Source organism: Martes martes, assembly GCF_963455335.1.
Source record: "Martes martes genome assembly, chromosome: 10".
Classification (NCBI taxonomy): domain Eukaryota; kingdom Metazoa; phylum Chordata; class Mammalia; order Carnivora; family Mustelidae; genus Martes; species Martes martes.
Genome location: NC_137898.1, coordinates 26,657,853 through 26,683,301, shown reverse-complemented (window position 1 = coordinate 26,683,301; position 25,449 = coordinate 26,657,853).

The following is a 25,449-nucleotide window of genomic DNA, read 5'->3' as shown; positions in this document are numbered from 1 at the left end:
TGAGTTGTCACTGTAATGCTTCAAAGTGGGTGTTATTCTTATTTTAGAGATCAGGAAATGGAGGCTCAGAGAAGTGAGATGACTTTTCCAACTTTACAGAGCTTTTAATTAATCATTTTTCACACCTAGGTTTTTACTCTAAAATCAGTATTCACTTGCATGTTTGACTAATGAATCATGTTTAATAATATTATATTACTAATGTCTAATGTAGCTTTTCATGGGATAGAAGAATGAGAGTTCTAAGGATATGTCAGAATTTCCTTCCCTTTTAAGGCTGCATGATATTCCACAGCATTGGAATGCTGATCATAATCACTTGGTAGACACTGGGGTTGCTTCTACATTTTAGTGTTGTGAGCATGAGTGTACAAATATCTTTTTGAGAGCTTGCTTTTCATTTCTTTTGGGTACATACCCAGTAGTGGAATTGCAAAATGATATGGTAATTCTATTTTTAAGTTTTTGAGGAACTGTTCCTCTGATCAGAAGCAATAATTGGCCATCAGAGCACAGATCTCTAAAATCTGGGGGATAGCTCTTGCAAGCTGCCTGTGGGCTGCTCCAGGAACAGGTACACAGCTGCCTCATGGGGCAGAGGATAAGGGGCAGGTAACTGCTACTCTGCTAAGAGCTGAAATTGACTGAGAGTATATAGTAGTACTATATTAGTAATATCATAGATGCATAACAATATCTATAATTATATCTATACCTATATGTCCGTCACAATGTCCCTGGATACAGAAAACCATCTTGGGGTTTTCTCTCTGGCTCATTTCTGACAGAAGTTTGAAGTATGATTCAGATCTGTAGCTCTTAATGGCTTTAGTATGCTAGAGAGTATAGTCACTATTTCTCAGGATGTGGTCTTTCTGATTAGGCTTTGGGTCTAGGGACCAGAAATATATGTTGATAAGTCATGTGATTCTGCCATCTTAATAATTCTGAAATTCAAACAAAGGTTAGCAAATCTTTTTCTATAAGGTTTCTGTGATATTTATATTAAGAAACAAAAAGCTATGGCATTTCTTTTTCATCTCAGTAAGGTAAATATTGTGGTAAAATTGATGTTCATATTTCTGTCTTTCTCAATTAAATTATTGATATAAAATACAACTTTATTCTGAAAATAAGAGCAAGGAGAAATATGTTGAGGTTTAAATCCTCCTCCACACAACTGACTCAGAATAGAAATAGGCATCTCACAGGAATAGTTTTAGATGAGAGGTTTTGGAAATGCTGAAATAAACTATTTTCAACATTTATTTTAGTCCCTTTCCAGTGTATTCTAAATTTCATACGGATAAACCCCTCCAACTAAATTCCCAAGTGAGCCAATAATCAAAGGGGAAGAGAAATTTGATTTGTTTAAGTGTGAAATAATGGATATTTTATACCTACCATAAGTCATTTTATTTACTACGCTGAAACAAATTTTACCTTTGCATACTCCTAATCAAAAAGGCAAGATAAAAGTCAGAAGAAAGAGCACAGTGGGGTTTTACAGATGGGAGTCAAATCAAAGTTAGAAATAAATATATAACTTGTTAACTAAAATGTCTGACGGTGTATCTGGGAATGTACTCACAGAGGTAAAATAAGTTTTGGAAAATATTGAGTAGAGAGGGAATGCAGATGTATGACAGAAGACAACTGGCATAAGGAGAGAAACAAATTCTCATGGTTAACATAGAAGAAGAAAGATGACTAACAGCAAATCTGAGAACTACAAGTAGTTGAACAGCTGTTTACAGAGTAAATGACTTTTATCATTTGAATTGGTCTCTTTGAAAAGTATTTTAAGAGAGAAAAATAATATGTAGCAGAAATTCTACTGGCACTTGAATCTGAGAGATCATACATTTACTCACTTATTTGTTCCATTATTTACTTAATAAACATATACTGAGTATTCCAAATGTGTCAATAGCCGTTCTAAGTGTACCAGAAACAAAGTTGAATGAGAACCAAACTTTAGTCTCAGGGAGCAGATAGACATATAAACAGAAAAGTATGATGTGTTGTTTAGATGCAGGGATACAAAAATGTGCAGACAAGACAGGAGAGAATTTATGAAGTAAGTGTTTATGTGTTCAGAGAAAATAATCCTGGATAACGTTAAAACTGGATTTCCCTAAGCTAAGAGAGAAGAGAAGGGCATTTCATAAAAGGGAGCAGTAATAACACATAAGAGTAACAACACAGATTGTGGAGAACTTCAGAAAGTTCACCTAGATGAGGTGGAGAGGGAGGAATGTTGATCTAGAGAGAGAAACTGACCTGTAGGAGGCGCTGTAGGACATGTTTCGGGACATAGACTTTCGCCCACATGTGAGAAGTCAAAAAAGGGATTTAAAAGGACTCAGGTTTAACTAGAACCCTTTATAAAGAATGTATTTGAAGAGGACAGGACTAAAGACAGGTTTGTCAGGAAACTTTTGTTATTCCAAGAAAGACTTAATAAAGGTCTGAATTAGGACAGCAACAGTAGCAGTAGTAAATATTAAGGGAAATCAGATGAGAAGTTATTTAAGAGATAAGAAGCCAGACAAGAGGTGAGTGGGGGGCAAGTGAAATTAATAATGGCTATTAAAAGGTATAATTTCCAGTTATAAGATAAATAAGTCATGGGTATAAGTGCAGCATAAGGAATATAGTCAGTAACATTGTAATAATATTGTATGGTGCCTGCACTTATTGTGATAAGCATTGAGTAATCAATATGTTATACACCTGAAACTAATATAACATTGTATACCAGTTATATTTCAATTTTTCAAAAAAGCTGTATGATAGATTTAATGCAATCCAAGTCAAAATCCCAGCAAGCAATTTTATGGGTAGTGACACACCAATTCTGAAGTTTATATGGAGAGACTAAAGCCAGAATAGCCAACAGAATACTGAGGAACACAGTTGAAAGACCGGCACTACCTGACTTCAAGACTATGAAGTTAAGACCATCAAACCAGGGTGACAGTGGTGAAAGAATTTACACATAGCTCAGTGGAACAGAATATAGTCCCAAAGTAGACCCATTCGAATGCAGTCAACTAATCTTTCACAAAGGAACAAAGGCAATTCACTGGAAAAAGGATAGTTTATCCCCTTCTTCTACAATAGGAGAACTTTACCTGATGTGAGCATGCAGGTGAAATTACATTTCTCAGCTCTCCTGGTTTTAATTTTGGTTATGCAATTGGGTCCTAGGGAAAACAACACTACTGTAAGTTTTGTGTTAAACTTATTCACAGCACCTTAAAAATAAAAGACCTTTGCTTTCATCTTCTACTTTCTCTCTTACTACCAGCTACAGGAGGGATGAAATAGCCATCTTAGGTGCATTTTTGAAAGCCCTGAGTTTAGGAATACAAGACAGTAAGAACAAATGGTCTGGTAACCTTGCATCATGCAGCGGGCAACATTGTTTCTCAAGGGCTTAAACTTAGACTTTCGAAAGAGAGACAGATACCCTTCTACTTTCCTCAAGCAACTGTTAAAATCTGATCCCTATTATAGCAGGAAGAATTTCCATCCTAACCCTTATATTCTACAAAGCTGACATGACCTTTTGGTTTCCACATCTCTGAACTCAGCTCATCCTGTTCTCCTCCTTGCTCACTCCACCTCAGCCACACTGGTCTCCTTGCTATTTCTAGAATATATCAGGCATACTTCCAACTTGAGCTTTTTATTCTTCTTCTTATTATTTTTTAAATATTTTATTTATTTATTTGACAGACTGAGATCACAAGTAGGCAGAGAGGCAGGCAGAGAGAGAGGGGGGAGCAGGCTCCCTGCTGAGCAGAGAGCCCGATGTGGGGCTCGATCCCAGGACCCTGGGATCATGACCTGAGCCGAAAGCAGAGGCTTTAACCCACTGAACCGCCCAGGTGCCCTCTTATTATTTTTTAAGATGTATGTATATATGTATGTATGTATGTATTTGAGAGAGAGAGAGAGAGTGTTCATAAGCTGCTGAACAGGGAGCCTGACAATGGGGGGCTGTGGGGGGGGGGGTCGATCCCAGGACCATGAAATCATGACCTGAGCTGGAACCAAGAGTCGGCCACTTAACCAACTGAGAAACCCAGGTGTCCCCCAACTTGAGTTTTTTTAAATTGTTGTTCCCTTTATCTGAAATGTTCTTCCTTCAAAAATACCTGGTAATTGTCTTCATTTTACTCATGTTATTGTCAAAATGTCACCATATCAAATGGTTTGCTCCATCAGTCTTGATCCCTCTGCTCTGCTTTTTTCTTTGATATAAAAATAATTAGCACCTGACAAAGTATTTTTAACTCTTTATTTGTACATTGTATGTACTAAAATCTTAGCACAATGAAGGCAGAGATTTTGTTCAGTTCTTCATTCTGTAACCAGAATCTGGAATATGCCAAGTACATAATGAAAACTCCAGAAGTATTTGTTGAAAAAAATGATTGGCTAAAGGAATGAGATAATGCAAGAATATAGCATCATGAAGGGAGGTTGTATGGAATGAAAGCAGAGAGAGCTGAGGGCTGAGAGAAGGAAGAATAAGCATGCTCATGAAGAAGCAGTCCTAGACCAAAGGTAACCATTAGAGGGAGTGGTTCCTTGACAATGACAAAAATGAGAACTTCCATAAGAGTGACTTGTAAGTGCATCAGAGAGATTCAGAAGGATATTGGCTTCAAAGAGGTCAATTGATTATGGAAACCAGAAACACCATGACTGAGCTTGATGATAATGGTCATGACACAGTAGTGAAAGCAGAGGACATAATGTAGTGGTTTGAGGAGTGGGTGGATGGAAATTTTGGAATATATATGTTACTCCTTTTAGGTTTAAAAAAGAAAGGGAGAGAAGGAAAGAGAGAGAAGAAACAATTGATGGAACAAGGACCTATAAGGAGGATAGGAGATAGTGTCAGATAACATTTGTTAGTTTTAATGGTGAAAAGAGCAACAGTTAATCCTCTGAGACTGACAGTAAGTGAAGGGATGAGTGTTGTGTAAATACATTTTGGCAAGATGAAGAGAGTTTGAGGGATTTCAAGACTGGAAATACTAACTAGAACATTGATTGGAGGGAAGTCTCAAGGGAATGAGGAAAATTTCCAACAGTTGTTGAGGTAAATGAATGAACTATTCGGCTAAGAATAAGTAAAAGTTTTCAGTTGTCACTGAGGACCTCTATGAAATTAGAACCACAGCTTGTAGTTGATTCTCCAAAAGGAAGATTCTGGTGCTTTCTAATTTGGATCAGACCTACTGAAATGCTGTTGGCATCTTAGGAAACCCAGATTCCACTCCTCGCTCTTCTAGGAGAAGTATTTGTTGGCTGTTTGGTTTTTGTTTTTGGCAGGGAGAGCTACTTAACTTTCTGATCTCTGTTCTGCTCTCTTCTAAAACAAAGATGCCTCACGTAGTCTTACCTAACTTGGAAGTATATTATATAATTTAAATTTTCAGTATTTTTAGTGGAGGAATTAAATGTATTATTAAAGAAGACGTGGACCTCCATACTCTGGGTCACCATCCTGGAGCTGAAGAGATGTTTTGAAATCTCCAGATGCTCTGAGTTTTATTGGAGCTCAAGGACCTGGAAAGTCACAGTGAGAAATGACTACAATAGAACTGATCTCTTATTATTATTTGTACTGTGTCTGTTTAAAAAATTGTGTTTTACACCCAAATGTGGTATAGAACAAAGAATGTGGCTTTATGGTTTGCCAGACCTTGGTTCAAATACAATTGAGATAAATAGAAGCTGCTTCAAGTTGGGACAGTTTATTTAATTGTACTGACTGTCCTTCATGTGATAGTTCAATCAGTGCTTTGCTCATGGTCCATCTCAATGAATGGAGGCAGCCTAGCGTTGTGGTGGATGTATCGTGTTTAACGTAAAGACTGTAGTTTCAATGCAAGCTCTTCTCCTTCCTCGCTCTCTGAACCTAGACCAGTTATTTAACCTCTCGGTAAAACCTCCCTTATACATTAATGGTATTGCCTAATTTCGTTGTAAGAATTCAGTAGGAATGAGCACTTAGCTTGCTGTTTGACACATAGAAGGTGCTTACTAAGAGTTAGCTGCTATCATTATAGCTATATGGTAATTATTATTATAATTCTCAAGGAAGGCAGTGAGAACAGACTTTTTATCCACATATGCAAAGCCCAAAGTGGTAACATTATGCATTAATGTAGTATGAGATTGCTCAGGTGAACTTAAAGTATATGCCCCCACCTCCACTACATAAAACTTAGGAACTGCAGTTCCCTTCAGCCTTTAACCCCTGATTCAGGACAACCAGCACTTATGGATCGTTTACTGTGGCTGGGCCTCTCCCACTGTACCTTGTTGAGAGTGGAAAGGGGAGGAGATACCGTGTATTTCTTTCTAAGCTCTCAAGCACTACAAAGGCTTATTATTAGTGAGAAGCTGTATCCATGCTCTGATCCATTTCACCCACATTTATTTCCTCTCATATTAACTTTACCATACTATCATTACCCGGGGTCTACTGTCCACTCATCTAGTAAACAGATATTAAGATGTTAATTAGGTAGCAGCCATCTCACTGATGTCCAAGACCAGCTTCATTATCTCAATTAGGGTTTGATTTATCAATTAGCTGTACAACTGATAGTTCCGGAGGCACGGTGCATGGCAATATGGCAAAATTTAATTACAGCAGAGGCTATTAAAAGCACTTACAAAAAATGCTATGGGGTTAAATAATAATAAAATATCTTGAAATTTAACTATTATGAAGACTTTAGCATTAATTTTTAACAGCATCAAAGCAGCAGAATGGTTCATGTTTAGGAAGAATGGGCCAATTGATACAAGGAGGCTTCCATTACTTTTGCAACCAACTCCTGTAGCATTGTTGGGTTACTCCTGATGATAAAGATATAAAGAGAAAGTACAGGACAGAGACACATTCTCCATACAGAGGGGTTTTTTTTTTTGCTTTTTTTTTTTTTTTTTTTTTTTTTTTTTTTTTTTTTTAAGAGGGAAAGAGGTGGAAGAGGTGGGGAGGGGCAGAGGGAGAGGGAGAGAGAGAATCTTAAGCCCACCATGGAGCCCATTGTGGGGCTCCATCTCATAACCCTGAGAGCATGACCGAAGCCCACATCAATAGACAAACACTTAACCAACTGAGCCACCCAGTCACCCCAAAACTTAATTTATCTTTGAAAAAAATCTGATTAAAAAAAGGTAATCTTCACTGCAGATAAACAGATAGACTGTACCTTACTCTGAAAATGATATTGTAAAGTAATGATGTTGGTTTTTATAGTGGGATGCTGTAAACACTATTTCTCTTAAACTCAAAAGTAGTAAGTTATCATGGTTACTTGTACCAGTGAATTGTCACTTACATATATAAATAGATACAGATTTACACATAGATACAAATAATTCTGAGGAATATCTGAATTCTGAGAAAGGACACCCTGGGAGAGAAGGCTTGGGGTAGTTCTAACATATTTGTCCTCTTTGAGGAATTCAGCATACAGGTGTTTCCATGTTGAACAAGGAACCAAAGCTGGGATGGCTTCCACAAAGCTGAAGTTGGTTGAGTTATTCTATCACGCTTCTTATCAGATGACACAGTTGACATCATATTTTGTGACTAATTTATCTTTAGGTAACGACCTTACAATTTATAAAGCATTTAGTCCAATTAAGACTGACTTTACAAGACAAAAATACTTTATCAGTCTGCCTAGAGTACCACAGCCGCTTCCTTCTACAAACATGTAAGCTAAACATGAAGATTTTCCTCAACAGTTTCACGTTGAATCTATCTAGTATGGCAAGACTAGCCTGCTTGATTTCTACAGACAGGGATCTCCACCTGCATCAAGGCCTCATAAGTAAATGACTCTAATGATAGTCTTTGAGGAAGTCTGGTGATTGGATAGGAATGGGTGATTGACTCATACTATTATTTTATGTTACCTGCTCACTATACCTTTAAAACTATAGCTTCAGGACACTAAAAACACTGTGCTATATTGTTCATATGAATTGGCTGTAATTCTGATGTCTATTCATTGTAAATGGGCAAAGTGCCATTTGTGAGCATTTCATAGTCCCCTTATGTCTTTACATTTCTTATAACCCATATTTAATTGGTCCTTATGCTTTGTTAATTCTGTATTCAAAATGTTGCTTAATATGGTTTTTATCCCCTCACTCTTGCTTATAACCCCCTAAAGCAAATCTCATATTTTGCTTATACTGTTGTCTATCTCCTAGTGCGTGTGTTTTCAGCTATTAGTAATATTAACAAAATATAGACTCTGCCTTCAGAAATTTATACCAAAAGATAAGATTGGTGATAAGAATCTTATATATCTTATATGAAGGAAAACCTTAACATTTTTTACAAAGAGAGGTATTGAGGAAATAACCTATCTGGTCTTCAAGTGTTTTCTTAGGCCTTAGGCTCACTATGATGTCTTTCCTTATGTTTTGGTACACATAGATTTCAACTTCTGAACTTTTTTGTAGTTATACCAGTCCTATACCACTGTTCTACATATATGGAATTATAGACTGAATGCTTGTGTTCCCCCAAAAATCATATCTTGAAGCTCCAATGTGATAGTATTTGGAGGTAGAAACTTGGGAGGTAAGTAGCTTTAGATGAGGTCATGAGGGTGGCATCTTCATTATGGGGTTAGTGTCCTTATAAGAAGAGGAAGTGACCAGAATGCTCTCTCTCTCTCTGCACCGTAGGAGGACACAGTGAGAAAATTACCATCTGCAAACCAGAGTGTGTTCACCAGAACCTAACTATCTTGGCACCCTGGTTTTGGACTTCTAGTTTCCACACCTGTGAGAAGTAAAATATTTGTTGTTTAAACTACCTAGTTTATGCTATTTTGTTTTGACAGCTTGAGTTAACTAAGATACATGCCATTTATTTATTTATTTATTTATTTTTTAAACTGATACATGCCAGGGTTAGAGACCTGCTTTAATCCAGTCTCTGTAGTTTATTTTTTATTATTTTTTTAAAAGATTTTATTTATTTATTTGACAGACAGAGATCGCAAGTAGGCAGAGAAGCAGGCAGAGAGAGAGGAGGAAGCAGGCTCCCCGCTGAGCAGAGAGCCGGATGTGGGGCTCGATCCCACGACCCTGAGATCATGACCTGAGCCGAAGGCAGAGGCTTTAACCCACTGAGCCACCCAGGCGCCCCGATACATGCCTTTTATAAATACACTTATTTTTAACTTTATCTTATGAATGAATATGCATATGCTATGTCTTTCCTTCTCCAGAACTTTGAAGAGAGAGCTCTATAGAACACCCATCATATCCAGAGAACATATTGGGGATTCAGTTATTATGAGTCAATTAAAAGAAATTATGTCTTTCTTGTAGTGAACCCTATTTGGGTATTCAGGCTTAACGGCCAGTTACAGAGTAGTATGTGACTATGTACCATGGGGTGGCAGTGGGAGCTAAGAGAACTTATTGGAGACTCCTCTAAGTGTATGATAGCTATACCAATTGCAGTAGCATGGACAAGAATTTCACAGTTTGTAGAGGTGGGCCAAGAAACTGTCCTATGCGAAGAAAATGGAATTTGTACAAGCCCTGACTAGATACAGAAACAGGCATTTTTTTTTTTTTTTTTTGTAGAACTTCAGAAATGGTATGGCTGGGGACTCTATCATGAGAAGAAAGTACAGCAATGGAAAAAAAAAATAAAGTACAACAATGATGAGATCAAGGAATAGGAAAGTTAAGGACCTGGGATAAGAGCAGATTATCATGATTTCAACAAAAATTTATGTCCTTTTTAATGTCTATCACTGATAAGTAGCCTGTAAGATCTCTGAAGGAATATGCAACATTTACTATGTACTTGTCATCTCCTATATACAACTTTCATGCATATTTGATGAATGAATGAATATGTGATTGAATGAGTAATGAGTAAGATCACAAATAGATAACACTGAAGTTCAAATCCTGGCATGGTTGTTGGAGTCAAAGCCAGAACAATGAAGCCAAAACAAGCATCAGTGAAGATGGTCTAAGTCAGGGTTACCTAATATGTGCTGCATATTAGAGACACCTGGAGCTTTTAAAAATTTCGATGTCCGGGTCCACCCTGTAAGAATGAAATCGTATTGCATGGAGCACTGGGTGTGGTGCATAAACAATGAATCTTGGAACACTGAAATAATAAAATAAAATTTAAAAATATATTTTAAAATAAAATAATAAACAAACAAAAAACCACAATTAAATCCGAAGTTCAGGGGTGAGACTCAGGCATCAGGATTTCAGTACACATCCAGGACAGATGGACCAGATAAAAGAGAAACAGAGAGTCAAGGAGCACATTCAGATGAAGGTGTCTGAGAAACCAAGGAAGCCAAAGTGAAGACAATTGGATGAGGTACATGAAAGGTTGTGTGAATTAATTCATCTGCATTTAATCTGGATCTTGCAGAAGAGATTAGCTGAACTCACCACTTTATTGTCCCCTTTCTTATCCACTAAGGAAGGCAGAGAAAGGTATATTTTGGTATGAGAATCAAGCCTGGATGTTTAATATTGCAAAGATGGAGAGTTAGTCCAAAATATGTTCTTTTATAATCAACTAAACTCCAATTTTATAATATTTCCAAAGTATCCCATATTTGCACTAGAAAAAATGAGCCCCATTCATCTTGGTAATTAATAGGGATGAACTGTTTGGAACTGGGTTGACAAGGGAAACATACCCAAAAAGGTGCTTTTTATGAATTCATGCTTCTCTAATTATTATTATTATTATTTGTTGCTGTTGTTTCCTTAAAGTAAGAAAATAATATTTGGGGCAGTTTGGGATGACTGTTTTATTCAAGCAAAAGAAAAAATGAAAAATATCTGGGACTTGTACCCACTGCACAAAACCATTAATCAGAATAGTTCAGACTCTTCCAGGTTTGTTTTGGTTCTGTGAGGTTTAAGAAAGTTGACCCTGGAACATTAATCCACCTTCTTCTCACCTTGGTATTAGAATTCCAACAGGGATCAGCAGTAAGAGTTCTTTCCTCTAGATATTCAATTCTCCTTTAATTGGTTGTCCTGGTTATCTGTTCTTTAACAGAAATAAAATAAATCAGCATTTCATATTTGGACATTGTCTTTTGCCCAAAAATAGAGTCAAAGCATACTGTCCACATCACTTGCTCGTTTTCTTCATGGGCAGCTTGAAATATCAGTGTTCAAGAGAACCATCTAAAACAATCAGATACACAATTATATATCAGGCATTAAATATGTTTTGCTTGAAATAAGTCAAGCAGAGAGAGTCAATTATCATATGGTTTCGCTTATTTGTAGAGCATAAGAAATAGCACGGAGGACATGGGGAGATGGAGAGGAGAAGGGAGTTGAGGGAAATTGGAGGGGAAGATGAACCATGAGAGACTATGGACTCTGAAAAACAATCTGAGGGTTTTGGAGGGGCGAGAGGTGGGAGGTTGGGTGAGCCTGGTGGTGGGTATTATGGAGGGCACGCATTGCATGGAGCACTGGGTGTGGTGCATAAACAATGAATTCTGGAACACTGAAAAGAAATTTTAAAAAATTAAAATAAATAAATAAATAAATAAATAAATAAACACGTTTTGCTTCATTCTCTTACCCCTTTTCAGAGAGGCTGCTCTCATGATCCCTTCTGTGAAGATATTGGCTCTTTGGACTGGACTTCTCTGGTCCAAAATTATTTTTATTGCCATGGCTTCATTAACCAACCTACATCTTCTACTTAGAGAGATGTTATTCCACTGTATCTCTGTTGGGCTCTTGAACCAAGATATAATGTTAAGTGTGGGCTGAGGCAGTCAATTTTGGCCCATAAATGATGCAGAAAAAGCCACCCTTTAAAGAAGCAGGAGAATGAAGAACATGGTGACAGTCCATGTGTCTCAGAGAGAATGAGATGAAATCACTCTCTGAATCATTTATTGATTCTAGTCTTTAATATGGTTGTGATATGCTTCCTGCTTTTTTATTTTTTTATGAGTTTTATGAGATGCTCTTGGGTGTTTCTAATACATTTATTTTTATCAAAGTCATTTATGTTGGTTGAAAGTGTCACAAGCCAAATTTTATTTCACATAGATATCTTTATCATGAAGATTCTAATTATCCTACTGGAATGGAATTAAATTATCTGATTCATGTTCAGTTAAGTTGTCTTCAACAATTTTTTTGAAACTGGTGAGTTAGGAAGCTCTGCCCTTTCCATAGACAAATGAGGACACATTTTAATACTGATAAAAGCCCCAGAGTGGGACATTGATTAATTAGCCACTTGGATTGAATGTTATGAAACATTAGGAGATATGACTCTGAGAGCTACATTCTAACATTAAAAATGTTTGGAATAACATTTAATTAAATGCATAGTTCTTTAAAATGGATAGAAAAATTAACCTTGAATATAAACCCATTGAAATGAACAACATAAAAAACATTGATTTATGTGTTTTACCTAATGTAGTCGACTATTATTTTGATAAAAACCCATGCAGTCTCCATTCAACAGAAGAGGAAACTGAGGTCAAAGAGGGTAAATATTTTGCTCATGGTTAGAGCTTGTAAGTAAGGGTGGTGGGAGCTTGTGAGTCCCACTGAAAGTAATTTCAGATAAAAGATAATGAGAAACATGCTACATAAAAATGGTGATTTGAATAAGAAAGTAAAAGTTTGGGATCATGATTTTTCTCTCTCTTAAAAAATTTTCACTGCAATTTTATTTTATCACTGTCATAAAAAAGCATAGTAAAAATTAAAAATGTTTCCAACTATGCAGACTCTTTCCTATATTTGAAAATGAAAATAGAATTCATAACTTAAGAAATCATGAAAGATTTAGAATAAAATGTTAAGACTTTGAGGATAAAAAATATGCATAGTTTATCATTTCTGCAAATCAAAGGACTGTCACAGCCATGGCTTCTATCTACTGCTATTCCTACTCCATCAATTGTATGACTGCACAAGGTGGTGGGACCACACCAGTCTCCCCTCATCCATTTTTCGCAAAAGCCAGAGTGCTCTCTGCTGAAAGAAGCCAGCTCCCTTCTGGGTGGCTGCATCCTTCCCGCTTGCTCCCTAAACTGCATAATCAGGAGTCAATTTAGCTTAACCTCCCCTGATCAAAGATGGACCCCTGGGAAGATTATTGATGCCCTTTAAGGAAGTTTAAGTAAATGGCTAGTCAATTATCTGGTCTTCAGAAATGGAATGATTAGGTTTAGCCTGGGAGAAAAGTAAGGTTAAATCCAAAGAGAGAGAATCCATCTTCCTCTCAGTTTCCTTCTGCTGTTAGCGAGTCTTCATAAGCTGATTAATCATAAATTATTAATGTCAGTGGGACTGAGATACATTCCGTCTCCGTTTATTGAAATGTATCTCCCAGGCATCCTGGCGGTGGGTTTGACTGATAAGCCAATAGGGCTCGTATTTGCATAATCACGTTGGCACCTTGCTGCCAAGCTAACTTGCTATATTGTTGACAGAGTAGCTCATGATGTATTTGCACTTGGCATAATCTTGATGGCCCAATCAGTATCTTTGGCTGAGAAGAGTATAAATAAATCATTTTTTAAGATGTGATTTTTCATCTGATTAATGCATATGTCCAATGATAAACAGTTTGAGGAGAAAATAAGCTGTCTCTAGTTGGTGGAACTGTGAACTGGACAGAGCTTTGCTTTAAGGCAGAGAAGATTGGGTTGTGGTGTTTCTGGAAACTGCTGGATATCTTGACTAAACTGGGTCATTCCCTGGAGAGAGCTGGTACCGAACATGAAATTTAAGATTATATTTCCTGTAATGTCATCCCCTTTCAGAGTCCAGAACAATTTTATGATGTTCAGTGTTTAGTATGATGCTTAATCAGTAAGCAAACATTAATTTAAAAAAATAAGAAAGAAGAAAAAAAAAGCCACGTTTCCCTGGGTCACAAGAACCTTAAATTCTAGATTTCAGTGGAATTTTCTTTAACGGGGTGTCCTTTGAAAGACAGTCTGCCACGAAGTAAGTAGAACTTTCAACAACTGCTTGTTAATGAACTGCGAGGTAAAGTAGATTTAACGGATCCAACGATGGTCCCTGATATTATTGATTTCAGAGATGACTTAAAGAAAACATAATAAAAATAAACTGGGAGATTTATGCCTTTCTTTGTAGAATACCTGCTTCATATGGAATGCCTGAAATGGCTTATCAGGCCCCCATCATCTTATCAGTAAGGAAACTGAATCTTAAAAAGGTCAATTGCTCAAGATTTTGTAGCTGGTTAATGCCAGAGCTAGGAAATATCTGGGCAAAGACCAGACAACTTCAGTTCTTCCATAAACATTAGAAGTTGAAAGTAATATAAGGCATTGGAACCATGTGTCCCAAATTGAATTATTGATAGCACTGTGGGGAAATCTGATTCTTTCCATTTCCCCATCTTATTTAATATCGCTAGACCCCACCAGGATAAGCTATACTTGATTCCTCTCTTTGCCTCCAACCTTGCACCCAACACATCAAAAATTAGTACTTTTCCGGACCACCCCATCTGAAAGAGCACTTGGCATCCATCTTTACCCACCTGCTTTATTCTGTGTGACATTTATTGGTACCAAAATTATATTATAGATCTATTTACTCTTTCTTTTCTATCCTTCCCAAATGAAAGTTAGTACCCTTCAAGCCCTGAGAGCAGATAATTTTGTTTTTGTTTTATTTACTGTTTTTCTTCCATTGCCTAGGATCATGCCTGGTTAATAGATTTTCTGTAAATATTTCTTGGGTCAGTCAATAATTCAGCAGTAAATAAGTGAATGCTATACCTTACCTTATTTCACACTGGTCATCATCATCTTCAGAAACATATTGTTTTCCTTTTTTTCCCTAACAATAAAATCCCTAAGTCATAATATTTGTACTATCCTTTACAGCACAAAAGTGATTTTGAATATATTACTTAGCTGAAAACTCAAAATAAAGCCTTTTATTCTGGCTGACTGTTCATCCCTAGGTCTCAGTGTGGGTATCAACTTTTCCATGACCAACCTAAGTGAAGTGTATACTCCAACATTATTCCTTTTCTCTGAGCCATGCTTATATTTTATCCTTATTAATAATCATCATGACATATGGTTATTTATTGTAACTATGTATCTGTTTGCTTGTTTGTTTCCCTTCTGATTTCTGAAGTCATAAATTGGTTTTTCTTATTTAATGCTTTTTACCCAGGGTCCAAACAACTCTTGGCAGATAGTAGGTGCTCAACACTTATTTATAAAATATAATCATGAATATGTCCTCAAAGAGATATGTAACAGTGTGAGACATCAGTTCCAAATGGGCGATAACCCATTTGTAGGCGTTGCGAGCAGTGCCATCGTGGACAGACTTTTTAGAAGAGACTGAGTGTGAGATGACTTGAGTTCATTTCAGAGAAAGTGAAATAAGGCATCACGTTCAGGAAGAATGTGTTCTGGTAAGCAAAAGCATGCCAGTTAGAGATCATGGTTAGATGGCTAAATCCTAGGGGGCAAGTCTGGAAATATTTAACTCACTCTGTGCCAAAAGTGCTGTTCTTTTTGTAACTTTCTGCTATCCATCACTAAAGTTTCAATCTATGCATATGAAATAGCCAAGAATTAACAGTGCAACTGAAGTGCTTGCTCTCTTTCCCAAGTTAAATGAATCCCTGAGCCAAGCCACTTGCCATGTTGGGACCTGTTTCCTCAAATTTAAAATGAGAATAATAATCTCAACTCTGCCTAACTCCAGAGACTTGCATAAGAAATGAAACAACTTTTAAAATTTATTCTTCCAGATAACAAATAATTTCCTAGAGTAAGGCACTGTCCTGGTCAAAGAAATGAAAAAAAGCAAAATCCCCTAATACTTACAGAGTTTCCATGCTCTCAGGGCAGACCCAGACAGGCATACAAATAAGGTAAATAAGCGTGGTATTGTATTAGTTAGGGTTATCCAGAGAAACAAAATAAATAGGATATACCTGTGTCTTTGCACATATGAGGGGGGTTATTTTAAGGAATTAGCTCATGTGATTGTGGAGGCCGGCAAATCCAAAATCTACAGGGTAGGTACGTAGGCTGGATCCCAGGGACGAGGTACAGTTTGGGCTCAAGGTAAGTCTACTGACAGAATTCCCTCTTCCTCTAGGAGATGATGAAGATCCTTTGCCTGACCAAACTTTAGTCGTGCTCCCTTGAACTCTCTCACCAGTAAGGCCCATCTGTGTATTTCCTTGTGGAATCCAGTTTTTTTTTTTTTTTTTTTAAGATTTTATTTATTTATTTGTCAGAGAGAGAGAGAGAGAGAGAGAGAGCACAGGCAGACAGAGTGGCAGAGGGAGAAGCAGGCTCCCTGTGGAGCAAGGAGCCCGATGTGGGGCTCGATCCCAGGACGCTGGGATCATGACCTGAGTCGAAGGCAGCCGCTCAACCAACTGAGCCACCCAGGCGTCCCTGTGGAATCCAGTTTTAACAAGAATCCTGCTATGTCAGTTTGCTGAGAATTCTTCATTCTTGATGTCTGCTCCAACCCTCCATACCTGCTGTTTTTCCAGGAGGTATCTGATCACCCTGGCCTGTCTTCAGCAAGAATCATTTTAGGTTTGTTCAGCCAGAATCTCCCAGGCTTGATATCTCCTTTTAGTAATTTTTTATTGCTGAATGGCCCTTCCCCTAATCTTGCTCCTTGGCTATAAATCCGTACCACTTCTGGTTGTGTCCGGGATTGAGCCCAGTTCTACATGGGAATCTCTCGTCCCCTGTTGCCATAGTTTTTATTTGAATGAATATTAATCTTAGCTAAAAAAATAAAATAAAACAAGATAAAACTTCACAGAAACATCTAGAGTAATGTTTGACCAAATATGTGGTTCTTCTGAGCCAGCCAAGTTGACACATGAAATTAATCACCATGGACGTTTACTTTGCCAGATGGAGATAAATACTAGAGCTATCTATAAATCAGGGATGGGAAAGAGCAAGTTATAGGGAATGGGCTTAAATCATTAGGAAGAATTGCCGGGAAAGACTTCACTAAGAGTAACATCAAATAGTGGCTCTATGGAGGCAAAAGAACAGATCATGGGGCTATACAGTAGAAGTACTGACAGAAGGACCAGCAAGTGTGAAAACTGTACAGCAGGAGCCTGCCTAGCAGATGTCAGGAGAACAAGATCAGAGTTTTTGGAGCAAAGTGAGTGGGGGAAACTGGGTAGGTGATAGGAAAGGTGAGGCAAGGCTAAGCCCCTCGGACATGCATAGACCTTTGTGAGGACTTTATCTTTTATTCCAATGAGCTACAAAGCAGACGACTTCCAAGATCTAACTTCTTTTTAAGTAGGTTCCTTCAAGCAAAGCTGTTGATGTTAATCTAAAGGTTAACAAAGCTGGAAACAGGGAAACCTACGAGGAGGCTGTTATAAGAATCCATCTGGGAAATAACAGTAGCTCTGAGCAGTGTGGAAATGGTAGCGATGGTAAAAAGAAATCATCGTACTCTGGACATATTTTCGAAGATAGAATTTAAATTTGTAATTGCCTACAAAATAATTGTGTAGTGAGAGAGAAATAAAGTAATTAAACCCAGTTTGAACCGAGGCAAATGGAAGAAGAGAATTGCCATTAACTGACATAAAGGAGTTTGAAGGAGAACATGTTGTCGTGTTGGGAAGATCTGGAGCGCGTTTGTCAACACGTTAAGTTTGAGAGATATATTAATGTTTCATAATGCATAAATGATGTCTAATTAATTTATGTGAATAGGCTTGGTAATTTATTAAGTACTGTATAAATTTAGAAGAATGGACTTACACTTTGAAGTTCTACATTATACCACAGGCCATGTAGAATAGATGCATCTAATTTTGACATTTCTATCTCATTAAGTTTTTTGTTTGTATAATAGCTCTAATTTCACCTGGATTTGCCCCTTATCCACATTTGCTTTTCGGATAGTACAGAGAAGTAATTAACTGTTGCATAATTTAGTATAGGTATATATGGCTCATCTATATAGCTTTCGATCATTATGATCCAAGAAGTAATCCAGGTAAGTTAATCATCACAGCATCTTTTGCAAGAATTAAGTTTAAATTTATTATAATTCAAAAGGAAAATTGGTCTCTGAAAATCTCAGTGCCAGAGATGTAGAAACAGAAACAATTTTGAACTCGGTAATCTGTTTTGATGTTTTCCACATGGGAATCCTCAAAAACATTCAACTTAGGAAAAGCATTGTCTAGCTAATGAAAATTAGTGTAGATCAGATAAAGTTTATTAGATCAAGCAGTTATTTTATTTTTATTTAATTTTGTTTGTTTAAGTAGAGTTGACACACAGTATTTGAAAACACATTAGTTTGAAACACATTGTTTTCAGGTATACAACATAGTCATTCAACTTCTCTATACATTATGTTCACTGCAAGTGTAGCCACCATCTGTCACCATACACTGTTATTATAATATCATCGACTCTATTCTCTATGCTGTGCCTTTTATTCCTGTGACTTACTTATTCCATAACTGGAAATCTATATCTCTCACTCTCCTTCACCCATTTTGGCCATCTCTCTACTTCTTTCCTTCTGGCTACATGCAAAAGAATGAAACTGGACCACTTTTTAACACCATACCCAAACAAATAAGCTCAAAATGGATTAAAGACCTAAATGTGAGACCGGAAACTGTAAAAATCCTAGAAGAGAGCACAGGCAGTAATTTCTCTGACATCTGCCATGCCAACTCTTTCTAGGTATGTACGCTAGATAAAAGAAACAAAAACAAAAGTAAACTATTGGGACTATATCAAAATAAAAAGCCTTTGTGCAACAAATGAAACCACCAACAAAATGGTAAGGCAACCTACTGAATAGGAGAAGATATTTGTAAATGATATATCTGATAAGGGGTTAATATCCAAAATATATAAAGAACTTGTACAACTCAACACCAAGAAAACAAATAATCTAATTTAAAAATCGTCAGAGGACCTGCATAGGTCAAACAATTTAGATCAAAATAAACTGATTGTAGTTGTGAAAGAAGAGGACTGTATACCTGAGAAAGTTGAAAAACACAGACTGGGTATTTAAACCGATAAAAATGAGTGTTCAGAAGTACTATTCACACAAGCTTGGGGTTACTTTGGAATAATATAGGAAGTTGTTGTCTGACCAGTATAAGTCTGTGGAATGCTTTTTGGCTTATGCAGGAAAAATAACATCAAAAAGAATATAGTTAGCTAAAATATTATTACTGTAGAAAAGGAATATTTTAAGATTCTACATAAAGAGATGGGGACAAATGTATGTAACTTACAATGAAAAGATATTAGAACTTCAATTGAGTAGTTCTTGAGTGGTTCTCATTAATTAAATTTATCTGCCATTCTTCTCTTCCTTTGTCAGTCACTTTTCCCTTGGCTTTCGGTCATTAACACAGAATAAAGAACTACTGTACATTTAAATCATTGCTAAGGGAAGAAACACCTGGGTGACTCAGTTAAACATCTGCCTTGGGCTCAGGCCATGATCTCAGGGTCCTGGGATCAAGCCCCACACACATTGAGCTCCTTGCTCAGTGGGGAGCCTGATTCTCCTGCTTGCTGCTCCCCCTGCCTGTGCTCTCTCTTTCTCTCTGACAAGCAAATAAATAAAATCTAAAAAACAAAACAAAACAAAAAACAAAAAACCCAAACCATAATGATGGCTAAGGCAAAATTTTTGCCTGCGTACACAACCGCCATTGGCCATGAAGCGATGATGCTTTTTAGGTTCATCTTTCTTGCCAACTTACATACCATTCCTATTAGACATTTCAAAATTGAATAACTGAGCCCATTTTTTGTATAGAGCTTATTTAAGTTGTTTAGAAAATGGGACTTTTTAAAAGATTGTTAATTAAGTACATAAGTGCCTTTTCAAAGTCATTTTATTCCCTTCCTAGTTTATATTTTCATGAAAATACAAATACATAATTTTAATATGTGATATTAGGTAGTGTGAATGATATTAAAAACAGTATATCCAGCTGAAGTTCTTGGAATGAGAGTAACGATTCTCATATTTTAGCACACACTGCAATCACTTGAGGGACTTATTAAAACTCAGATTATAGGTCTCATCCTCCAGAGGCTGGTTTTTTTTTTTTTTTTTTTTTTTTTGGTAGGGCTGAAGTGGGTCCTGGAAATTAGCATTTCTAACAAGATAATAGTAATGCTCCTTGTCTGGAGATGGCGATTTGAAAGCCACTGAAGCAGAGGAAGGAAAGGACTTTGACAGAAATCTGTAGTTGTGTTGATTTATTGGCACTCATAATTATCACATATGAACTGTCATATTTATTCCTCTGCATTTACATGCACAGAGAGCTATTTGCTTTTCAGTAGCAGCATTTGTTTAAGTGGTCGCTTAAGTCAATGCCTGATTTAAAGTCATACTGATGAACTTGAGAGAGAGAGTTAAATATCTTAAAATTGCAAGTTAAATATTTCTACATTGCAGTTTTAATCTCTCATGACTTAGTGTGGTGGCTCGGTGGTTAAGAGGAATTCTGGTCATGGAAATGAGAGAGGGATATGTGCTCGTTGTGTACAGGATTGACGTAAATGATGATAGACTCACTGAATATACATGAGTCATCCCAGGGACATCCTTGTAGAGCATCAATTGGTCAAGATTAGATGATTAGGAAAGAATCATTTCAGGAAGTGTGAAAGCCTTAAGTTTCATGTCTGTGGTAGACTCTGAAAGATTTGGGACCTTTGGGAATGCTATACTGCCCTGTTGGGGAACATTAGCTCTATAGGAAGCTTTTTCTTCTGGTACTGCTGAAAAGCAACTGGGACAGAACCCCATCCAAGTTTCCAACAATTTATTTAAATTTAGTTTTGATTTTTCTTTAGCTATAATGCGCAAGATATCCACTTATCCACATAAATAGCCAAGAAATCACCTTAGATGATCATAATTGCTATCAATAATATTTAAGTTATGTGCAAAATGATTATACTATATATTATAATTAATACCTCTTGACTCTTAATATCTCATGGGTTTCTCTTAGGTAAGAATGTAAAAAAAAAAAAAAGATACCTTCTATATGCTGTCATTCCTGTATGTGAACTGAGTAAATATAAACTCATTCATAGGAAAAATCAGGATCTGGAACTCACACCTTAAAATATTTAGCCAAAAGCAAAATCTTTATAAGCCACATTTTCTAAATATATGTTCTATTAGAATGAGGAAGTCACTTTGTAGGTATAAGGAAACACATTGGGCATAAATACATAGCTAATTTTGTCATGGATCTGCATATCTATAACCTCAGACAGAGTTATGGCGCTCAGATTTTATAAACAAATTATATATTTCCAGAGAGATGTAGTTACAATGGAATACAGAGTCATAGAACTTCATAGTTAAAACGCAAATAACAGAAAACAGGTTTCCACTTCTATAAATCATCCATATTTTCGAGCCTGCAGGAGACTACTCTGTGTTTGGGCTTTCTGATGTCAATCCCAGTCTTATTTCCACTCACAGTCTTTCAAACCTTCTAATAAATGTGATGGCAGCCTTCATTTCATGAGGATATCTGTATATATTTTCATTCCTAATGTAACTGATTAAGAAACCTGAAAAAAATTAGAAAACATAATGTAGACTTCCATTTTTAGGCAGCATGGCACACTAGATAATGTGAACAGCCTTCCTGATTTAACAACTAGAAGTCTGGATTAAACAAAAATTTTAAAAATTTGCTTGTAAATGTCGAGCTGGCACACAAAAAAGGAAGAAATCTGCAGAGATAAAAATGGTCGTCAAGTAAGACCATGCTAACAAACCAGTCTTTGCTCTGGGGATTTCCACTTGTTCAGGGCAAGTCAAGTTGTGTTTTGGTGAGTGCATGGGGTATACAGACCAGGAGCAAAAGTCAGAGCCCAGCGAATATGGGAGTCCTATAAGAAGCCTGCACATAAATCACTAGGACTATATGATGTCTTTGTTATAAGGATGAAAGAGAAATAAATTATCCAGGGAAAAATGGACTGCAAAGAAACTTGTCTATCTTTAAATTAGACTAGGGTTGGCAGACTTTTTCTATATAGGGGCAGAGAGTGAATTTTAGGTTTGGTGTCTCTCGTAATCACTCAGCTCTGCTGTTGTAGTTCAAAGGCAGCTGTAGGCAATATGCAAATGACAGGGCTCACGGTGTTCCAATAAAACTGTATTGATTGATGCCAACATTTAAATGGTATATAATTTTTACTTGCAATGAAATATTATCATTCCTTTGAATGGTTAACTATTTAAAAATATAAAAACATTGTAACAATGTAAAACATTGTTACATTGTTACAATGTAAAACATTGTAACAGGTTGAACAAGAACAGATATCCTGTGTTTGACCCACTGGCCATAGTTTGCCAAAACCTAATATAGACAGTATGGTATTTGTACACAGATCAAGAACTGACTAATGAAATGGTATATAAAACCCATTAATGGACCCACATGTAATGAAAGATATTTATAATAAAATGGCCTTTGTGTATCTGTGAAGAAGGATAGGCTATTTAACAGGAGGACTGTTAATTTATACAGAAAAAAAATTAAAACACCTGAAATTAAATCTCTACCTCAAACTATAAAAAAGAAAACAAATTCTATATAGGCAAAATGATTGTAAGTGAAATAAAACATTTTAGATTTAATAGAAGGAAGGATTGTGTAGCTTTATGTTAGGGAATAGTCTTAAACAGGACATAAAATCTGCAACTGTAAAGTTGGACATCAGTACATTTGATGAGGATGACATTACTATTAATAACTTCTGTATGTCAAACATCAAAAGTGAAAATATAAGTCCTAGATGGATGAAGATGTCATGTATTTTCAGCAAAGAGTTAATGTCCTAAATATAAAATGTAATCTGCAATTTAATATAGAAAGACAAAACAAGCAGCAGGAAAATGAGAAAAGTAGTAGGGCTTTCATATGAACGTGGAAGACATGTTAAACCTCATTAATAATGAGGCAAATGTAAATTAAAGTTCATGAGATGCCATTTCGCAACCACCATATTTGCAAAATATAAAAGTTTGTGGGAAAATAAATTGGTATCTTTAGTCACTGCCTGGGTGAATGAAATGTGTGCTCAAGCCATGAACCTGTTCGTCTATAGATGTGCCACTGATTTCTGTGCCTTGATGTTATATCCTGCCACTTTGCTGAACTCCTGTATAAGATCCAGCAATTTTTGGGTTGAGTCTTTCGGTTTTCTGCATAAAGTATCATATCATCTGCAAAGATGTGAGAGTTTGGCTTTTTTGCCAATTTGAATGCCTTTTATTTCTTTTTGTTGTCTGATTACTAAGGCTAGGGCTTCTAGTACTAAGTGGAACAACAGTGGTGAGAGTGGGCATCCCTGTCATGTTCCTGACCTTGGAGAAAAGCTCTCAGTTATTCCTCATTGAGAATGATATTTGTTGTGGGCTTTCCTATAAGGCTTTTATAATATTGAGGTATGTTCCTTCTATCCCTATACTGTGGTGAGTTTTAATAAAGAAAGGATGCTGTATTTTGTGAAATGCTTTTTCTGCATCAGTTGAGAGGATTGTATGGTTCTTGTCTTTTCTCTTAGTCATGTGATGTATCACGGTGATTGATTTGTGGATATTGCCATCCTTGCAGTCCAGGAATAAATCCTACTTGGTGATGATAAATAATCCTTTTAATGTACTGTTGGATTCTATTGGCTAGTATCCTGGTGGTAATGTTGGCATCATGTTCATCAGGGATATTGGGCTGTAATTCTCCTTTTTGGTGGGGTCTTTGTCTGGTTTTGAGATCAAGGTTGGAATATTACCCAGCCATCAAAAAGGATGAAATCTTACCATTTGCAATGACATACATGGATGAACTAGAGAGTATTATGCTAAGCAAATACTTTCTTTGTAGTAGTAGTGTGTGTGTGTGTGTATATATGTATATGTATATAATATACTCTATTTGTAATATCTTTGACTAGTCAGAGAAAGACAATTATCAAATGGTTTCACTCATATATGGAATTTCAGAAACAAAACAGAGTATTATGGGAGAAGGGAGGGAAAAATAAAATAAGATGAAATCAGAGAGGGAGACAAACCATAAGAGACTCTAAACTATAGGAAACAGCTGAGGGTTGCTGGAGGGGATGTGGGTGGAGGAATGGGCCAACTGGATGATGGACTTTAAGGAGGGTGTGTGATATAATGAGCACTGGGTGTTACAGGCCACAGATGAATAACTGAATTCTACATCTGAAACTAATGATACACTATATGATAATTAATTGAATTTAAATAAAGTAAGATTTTTTTTAAAAGCCTATCCGTTTTCTCTTCATTGCACCAAGGGCTGTGAACAAGGCTATTAATGTCAGGCTTTTATTTTTATTTTTTATTTTATTTTTATTTTTATTTATTTTATTTTATTTTTATTTTTATTTGTATTTATTTGACAGACAGAGATCACAAATAGGCAGAGAGGCAGGCAGAAGAGAGAGGGTGAAGCAGGCTGCCTGCTAAGCAGAGAGCCCGATGTGGGGCTCGATCCCAGGACCCTGGGATCATGACCTGAGCCGAAGACAGAGGTTTTAAACCACTGAGCCACCCAGGCGCCCCATGGCAGGCTTTTAAATAAACATTCAAACACACCCAACAAGCAAACATATACTCAAACCTCAAAGACAATTTTTAAAAATCTGGAACTCCCCTAAATATATATTAATTATATATTATTATTTATTCAAATAGTGGAATATAAATCAGTGGTGGGTAATAAATGAAAAAAACACTTCATGGATCAATATGGATGTAGCTCCAAAACATATTTTTGAGGAAATTAAGTATGTTACAATAAAATATGTAGATTGCAGCTTTATAAAGTTTAGAGGAGGGCAAAAATTACAATGTATGTTATTAGGGATATATATGGTAAAAATTTAAAGAGGAACAAAGAAATGATTTTCATGAAATGAAGTAGTTACTTTGTGTGGTTGAAAGAAAGAGATGTAATCTAGGAGGGATACATAGTCCTTTCTTGGCTGAGTGATAAATAAATGGGGTTTTCTCATAATGTTCATTTCATTTTGTATACTATTTAGTATGTATGCAGAGTCCATAGTAAAAATGATATAGTGCTATATTTAGTCAGTGATGTGAAAATTATTAATTTATTACTCTAGTATAGATCCCAAAACATGATTTCAGAGCACAAAGGCCAAGAATTACAAGATGTATTGCCCATTACGGAAGAACAGGTCTTCAGATAAAAGTTGTCTACCTAGAAACTTCATTATTATTTGTATTGCATTTTTATGTATTCCTGCTTTGTCT